The sequence below is a fragment of the Nanorana parkeri genome, unplaced genomic scaffold (assembly GCF_000935625.1).
Source record: "Nanorana parkeri isolate BGI_ZX_2015 unplaced genomic scaffold, ASM93562v1 scaffold691, whole genome shotgun sequence".
Classification (NCBI taxonomy): domain Eukaryota; kingdom Metazoa; phylum Chordata; class Amphibia; order Anura; family Dicroglossidae; genus Nanorana; species Nanorana parkeri.
The window spans coordinates 476,205-483,792 of record NW_017306959.1 but is presented as its reverse complement, the minus strand read 5'-3'; the positions used below and the strand labels follow the sequence as shown (position 1 = coordinate 483,792).

General features: G+C 42.4%; 1 protein-coding gene across 1 annotated transcript in view; it reads left to right on the top strand.

Moving 5' to 3' along the window:
- FOXO3 (forkhead box O3) overlaps nucleotides 1–7,211 on the top strand; it is an 89,155-nt gene extending 81,944 nt beyond the window's left edge. The window contains exon 4 of the mRNA XM_018563751.1: nucleotides 6,576–7,211. The gene's annotated coding sequence lies outside the window, so the exon portion shown is untranslated. The remainder of the gene's footprint in view (nucleotides 1–6,575) is intronic.
- The last annotated feature ends 377 nt before the right edge of the window (nucleotides 7,212–7,588 follow it).

The window sequence follows — 7,588 nt, the reverse complement described above, 5'->3', positions numbered from 1 at the left end:
AGAATGATGTAATAGCCACAAGCATATGCTCCAAATCCCACGATGCTATGATTTTTTTCTAGGGCGGGGGCCGGGAATACAATGAGACAATGATTGCAAATATAGCAGTACTTCAGGTGTATATGAAAAGCCTCCTAGTCCTTGTGTTTCTCAAAAAAATTATTAATTTTTAAATACTGCTAGTGAAGTTTCATGAAATGTCTGTACAGAAGGATCAACGTCATCCCACACCGCTGAAATTATTGGTAAACGTGCAAAAATGGAATCGAAAATGTGTTCCAGATGTCTGTTGTGTATCTGCATTGTATTTGCTGCCAAACAAGTCATCGTCTTCTAATAACACATCACAAACTGCTACATACCTATTTTGCCAAAGATCTGATTGTTATGATGACAGATATCACATAATCCTGCCCTGATTCACCTGTTACTGCTTTATGTACATTGCAGTATGGTTCTGTTTTTGAGGTTAAATGTTGCATAGACTATCCACTTGCATCATTTAGAATTTTAACATTAATTCCTTTTTTTTTTTTTCTTCTTCTTTAAATAAGTGTTACTGTTGCTATGCAGAATTTTCTTGTAGCACGTTAGCTGTACAAATGCGCAACAGGTCTTCTGTACAATACATTGGCACAGAAGCCAGTTGACATTCTAGGCAAGAAAGATGGAGGGACATGATGCTCCCTTTTCTGTCCTGGTGTTTTTTTTTGTTTTTTTTTAACTCTAGGATTCTTCTGACACTCAAACTATGCAGCAACTATCATTGCAAAAAAGCATTCCTGTTGTACTTTGAGTGCTCTTTCACAGCATACAACTGCATTTTTGGCCTGCTGGACTACATGTTATGTGGCCTGCTGTAATCTCCATCCATTGTGGGTAAAAAATTGAGGACCACAGACCACTAGTGATGGCTGTCAACGTTGGTAGAGGAATGCAGGCTGAAGCTGTCAGTTCACAACTGTGGAAGTAGCTATTTCTCTTTTTTTTTTCAGTGATTTGGGCGGACTCGGAGCTCTCACTCAAGAAACACTCTAATGTAGCTCCTGAGTGGAATATTATAATGGTTATGCAGAGAGGGGAACAGGGGGTGGGGATGGAGTAGCTAGGCCAGTACAGAAAGTAATTAGATACTCCCAGCAGAGGCGATGGCTAAGACATGCAAGGAGGAAGGGAGCTGCTCTAAGGAATTGACTCTCGTGGAGTAGTCAGATTTGCGCACAGGTTCAGAGGCACATTGCAATCAACAAAATTGGCTTCATGCAAAGATAAAATGCTGCAGGTAAACATTTAATGTACATTACTTTTTTCTGTGCGTTTACCTGCAAGTTTATAAGTTGATGACAGGGTCTCTTTAAGGGTTAATATCCTCTGTGTTTAAGATGTCATAATAAAACTTCTGTGTTTTAAAGATCCCAATCTTTGACATAGTGCAGTTCATAGGCAGTACTTGGGACAAGAGACCAGAAAATCTGTTATGTTTGTATTCAAAATGATATTATCTAATGCAAATCCCGCCTTTTGTTTGTACATCGGAGGGGCGTTTAAGGAGGTCACCTGCAGAGTGTGCGGCTGTGGGCTGTAACTGATTGCTGCCTTTTCCCACCTCCACTCTTTATACTTATCCTAGTCCTATAGGAAACCAAAACGAGACTTGAAACTCCTAAAGTGTAACTAAAGGGAAAACTTTTTTTTTCTGATTTGGATGGAATGGTGAGAGATTAAGTCCCATTGGTCTGTTATTATTGCTGACTGTTTGGAAATCTTCCAGTGGGGAAACTTGTTCCTGTGACAGCTGTCTAAAGGATGATTTTCCCTCCTATTGGAAAGATTTCCTCTCCCTTCCTGCTGAGTCTACATAACTAAAAGTGACAAGGAATATCCCTAATAAGACACACATGCTAAAAAGAACTCCTAATCTATCCTAAATGGAGAGAAAAAAAGATTGCATCTTTAGATATAGTTTAACCCTTGTTCTGATTTCCTTCAGGACTAGGAAGGGAGGAGGGAGTGGAGAGGACGCTTACTGGAGCAATCGCATCTTCCAGCATCCCTCTGCGTTTCCACCTACTTTGCATGGTGAATTTGTATCGCATAACTGAGGAGCAGCAGACATTTCTACAAACACAGACTCCTCTCCATGGCCCATTATGGACAAGAGCAAAACATACTGCTTTTTACAGACTGTGATTTAACAGATGCTTGGCAACTCTGGGGGCAGTACAGACCACAAAATCCGTTAGCAGTCTACCCCTCACAGGACTTGTAAATCCCGATTGACCCCCCGCATTGGGAGAGGTTTTGAGCTCAGCGCAAAGACAACATGTGCTCACTTCTTTCGTACTAGGTTTGGGGTTCTCGGGGCACACAAAGGGGGAATTTTCATAAGACAGTGGTATGCACCACCGCCTTGTGAGTCTGTTCTCCTGACATGGTCAGGTAATGTAAGATGAGAACTAGAAATTGTTTAGTATCTTCATTTGTGCATCAGCCATGATGATACATGTAGAGTGCTGCCCAAATTAAATTTTGTTCCATCTCTGGCCCGTTTCTGGTTTACTTTATTAGCAAGTAAGCTAATTTGATCTGACAGCAAGCACTGTGTGTAGGGAAATACCAAAATGCCAATACGGCTTCTCTCCATTAAATGTTTACCATATGTTGCAGATCATATTACACAAGTCTACATTAATCTTAATATCGTTCATGTATACAGGGACCATCTTCTGTACCTTGTGCCCTTCATTTCATTTTCCTTCTTAAGGAAAAAATTACATTTTTGCTCTTTATTCAATACTTCAGCAACCTTGATGGTTGGTAATGTGTGCTTTGACAATTACAGCACAAGGAAGCATTATTCTTTTTGTAAATAGTGCTCAGAGGATTGAACTTGTCATAGGTGAATGATTTACCTTCTCTGTCTAGCCTAGCTGTGTAAAGGCCAAAACTGTACTCCACCCACACTTAGTATTCATCTCTGCCATGCCTGAATGTAATGGACGCTACCTTTTCTTTTTATGGTTAGGCCAGCGGGTAGGACACGTATTTGTGCACAGCTATAATGGGTCCTTAATAACTCAAATGTTCTTTTTGAATGGTGAGTTCCGTGTGTCGTCCTCATCTGGTAATTCCCTGAGGGCCTAAAATCAACAGCCCATTTTTCCAAATATTCTGCAGCATGAGTTACCATGCTATTAGTCAGGACAAGATGTTTCTTGTTTTTATTTTCCTAATATAGACCTTACAAAGGTGAATACAATAGCAGTCAAAGATATCAAATACACCAGGCATTTTTTGTATAGGGGGACGAGGCCGTAATATACATTTGCAGTAAGTAATGCGTGTTGGAAAAAGACATGCAACTTCACATTTTATGGAGTAGAAGAGAAAGGTGAGGAGAACAAAGTAAAACATTGCAAGGAGGGAAGGACAAGCATATCTCTAGGCTGTCGAACAGTCTCGCAAAATCTTTCCTGTCTAAAATGACCCTGATGACACACCAAGCAGAGGCATCCAAGATTTAGTGAAATACTTTTTTTTTTTTAAAGGCCTAAGGCTGGTTTCACACCTAGGCATACGGAATATGCGGGTGTGCCGCACGTTTTTCCCGCCATTTTGCGGTAAAAGAAACACGCAAAAAATGCACGTTTCCGAGGGCTATCAGGCTGTATCCTAATGGATACGAGCGGCAAATACGCCCCAAAGAAGCTCCTGTACTTCTTTGGGCATAGGGCATTTTGCAGCGTGTTCCTACGCGCTGTAAAACGCCCAGGTGGGAACCATACCCATAGGCAATCATTGGTTTTCACATGTTGAGCGTTTTACAGCGCGTAGGAACGCGCTGTAAAACGCCCAAGTGTGAACCAGGCCTAATTCACACAGGGCATGTTGCCCCATACCGCATGAAGGGTAGGTTAATAATGCACCCGGAGCTGCAGGAAGAATTGAGCGGGCAAGTCATGTATCTCTATGGAGATGCAGAAGTTGTGCATCCTTGCACGATGCTTTAAAAAAGCAGGGAGTGTTGGCAGCCACACACAGATGGTATGTGGACCTGGATCCATCATGTCTGTGTCCAAGACCGTACACTGTCTGTGTGAAACTATCAAAACTTGGAGCTATGAAAAGCAGCGTGTAAGTGTGCACAGCTCCTGTGTTTACATAGAGTTAAATGAGCTGCCTGCAAGCTTCTTCCTGCAGCTCCAGGCACATCAACAACCAGCACTCCATGCTGTACGAAGCAACGCACCCCATGGGAATGAGGCCTAATGGAACGTCATCCAAAGGTACCATGTTTCCCAGAAGTCAGGATATCTGCCACATAGGCAGAAATTACCATCCTCATTGTTTACTCAGGAGAAACCACCAACTTAATGAATTAGGAGACTGTTGCAGGATTTGGCAACATTTTAAATAACTGGTTGAGCAGAGCTTGGGAGGGTTTTTTTCTTCCTGTGACTGTGGATAAGGTGAGGTTAGTAGAAAGCTGGTTCCTTAGGCAGAGTCACACAAGTGATATTATAGGCCCTTTGCCAAAACGTAATTTTGCTACAAGACCAAAATATTTGATGTTGGTGCCTTATTTACATTAGCAGCACCAACAGAATGAACAATATTATTGAGCAAGTCATTTTTTTTGTCTGTCCTCTTGATGGCAGTTACTGAAGGAAGTTTTATCAGCAAGTAAAAATCAGTCTGTCTTTCTGCCCAGTAGCAAATGTGAGTCCCAAATCTGATTCCAGTTCCAGATTTTTGGCTGCAGAGAAAGTAAGACAGGAGAAGTATGTAATGCATAACAGCACCCCGGGCCAAATTCTAAGGTCTGGAGGGGACGGGGACCTTTTAAAAGTGAGCAAATTGATAAGTCCTGAAGAATCAGTGATGGTGACATAGGACAGGGAGGGGAATAAGGTACTTCCCAGAAATATCCCTACCTAGACCAGACCTGAAAAATTGTGTGTATGTATGTATGTATGTATATGTGTATATATATATATTACAGGGGTGTGGAATTCGTGACGCGTAGTTCTGGGCGCCGGGCAAGTGGTTTTTGCACTGTTTTTTAGCCCTGCTACGGACAAGTAGCAGGGCTGGTTTTCTTTGAGCGCCGAGGGGGGCGTGGACGGCGCGGGGGGTCTCCCCAGTCGTGCCAGGCAGATTGCGTGTTTTCCTGCTGCAATACCGCCACGGGCGATCACGGTTGAAAACACTGCGCGGTGCATGTCGTGAAGATAGGTACATCTACCTTTTTTTAGTGATTTGCCACGCAGATGTAACCCCATACATGCTGATACAACCGCTGTATGCAACCGCACACGATCGCACGTTCTGGGAATCCCCAAGTCTGCACCAACCCTATTGTAAGAGACAGCTGTCTTGTTGTCCATCATGATCTTGACTTGTTGGTGCTGAAGTAGAGGTTGAAAAGCCCACAGAGCCAGACAGGCCGCCTTCAATTCCAACCAGTTGGACTGCACCAAGACCGGGCCTTCCCATCGACTCTGGATTTGCTTTAATATATCGGCCGCCGAAACATATCGCCCGAAAATGGCACTTTTGGCTGAATGCGGAAAGTGCCATTTTCATGCCGATACATCGCCGCATCCATGATTTCTTTCCTCCCCGCTGGGCGTTGCTCGGTGTACCAGCGGGGAGGAGAGAAAGTGACAGTCGGCCGAGCGCTGCGAGACAAGAGCGCTGCGAGCGGCCGGTGTCTCTCCACCCACAGCGCTCGACCGTCTATCACAGTGCTGCAGAGCGGTGTGAGGGCGGAGACAGTGCTGTCACAGGAGGCTGGGCTCTCCTCTCGCACCGCTCACTCAGCCTCCTGTGACAGCGTGTCAGAGAGGAGAGCAGACTACAAACACTCAGCAATCAGTGATCGCTGATTGTAGATAATTAAAATATTAAAATAAAAGCATTTTCGGTTTCGGCCTGACAATTTTTTCTATTTCGTTTTGGTTTTTAAATTTCTATTTCGGTGCACCTCTACTTCAAACTATAGGAAGTGACCAGACCTGCTATCAAGGATATGCAAGATTTGCATGAATTACCATTTTCTTTTTGGTGAAATGTATTTGCTCACTGTTGATTTTGAACAAAATGTATGTTCCCTCATGTAAAATGTAAATAAGAACGCAGTTTGAAAACACAATGGGTACACAGCAAAGACTATGATTGATGAGACTTGCAAAGACCTCTCACCACATAAGAGGATACCAGCACACCATACTTCGATGGTTCACCATCATCCTCTGGGCGCACACAGGGTATGCCTACATATTTTCAGACAGTCCCTTATGTGCATGCAAGCAACCTACAATGCAATGTTACATTTATGTATGCATAGAGCACCCAGAGTGACACCAAGCAACAGCTGCCTTTTTTTTCTAGAGCACGATTAAAAAAATTAAACAAAATTGGTTTTCATGAACCAGAAAAAAATGCATCTTATTTCAAGGTTTTCTAAATCAACCCTTCGAATTACTTGCTAAGCAAGCGTAGTGATTTCTTAAGCTAAATCTGTTTTTTTTTATTTTACTTCTGTTTAACAACCTTCTTCTTTTGTTTTACAGGTCCAGGAGCTGACAAAAGACCCTTTAAATGAAACCCTTTGCCAAAACTGCTGTCAGCAAGTGGACAGTGATACTGTTTACAGCTTAAGACCTTTTCATGAAACCTGCATCAATTTCCTTGCGTTACCAAGACTGTTAGCCGAAATCCTTTTAAGTCCTGTAAAGGTCCTTCCAGGATGTTTTCTCCTCTCATGCTCAAGTATGCAAAACCTTCTGCATGGAATGGGAACATGGATGGAAGAGTACAATATATTTCTTGTGAACACTGTGTAGTTATGCAGCGACGCGTGTCAACCATTTCATAGCTGGTGTAGTTGCCTTGCATCGCACCCCCCCCACCAGCTGTGATCAACCAAACCATCTCCATGCTGTTTATTTCTTTACTGGGTGTTGAATTGCATTTTTCTTTTTGTCTTTTCACCTTCATTTTAAAACTCTTGTGTGTTCCATTTCTTCATTTTGCTTGCAGAAATCCTCTGCTAGACCTCATATAAGCTAACAGTCGACCTAATACAAATTTCTACTGCCTGCTCCTTTGCGCCAAAAGGCACCACTTTCCAAGGAGAAACTCTATCATCACTTTAATTTCCGTTATAACCTACTTGTTTTTGATTTGAAGATGAGGAAATTCAGGGATAAATACAGGTGAAACTCGAAAAATTTGAATATCGTGCAAAAGTTCATTTATTTCACTAATGCAACTTAAAAGGTGAAACTAATATATGAGATAGACTCATTACATGCAAAGCAAGATAGTTCAAGCCGTGATTTGTCATAATTGTGATGATTATGGCTTACAGCTCATGAAAACCCCAAATCCACAATCTCAGAAAATTTTTGGCAGTGTGGGCAGGTGCCAAGTCCTGCTGAAAAATGAAGTCAGCATCCCCATAGAACTCGTCTGCGGAAGAAAGCATGAAGTGCTCCAAAATCTCCTGGTAGAAGGCTGAGTTGCATTAGTGAAATAAATTAACTTTTGCACGATATTCTAATTTTTCGAGTTTCACCTGTAT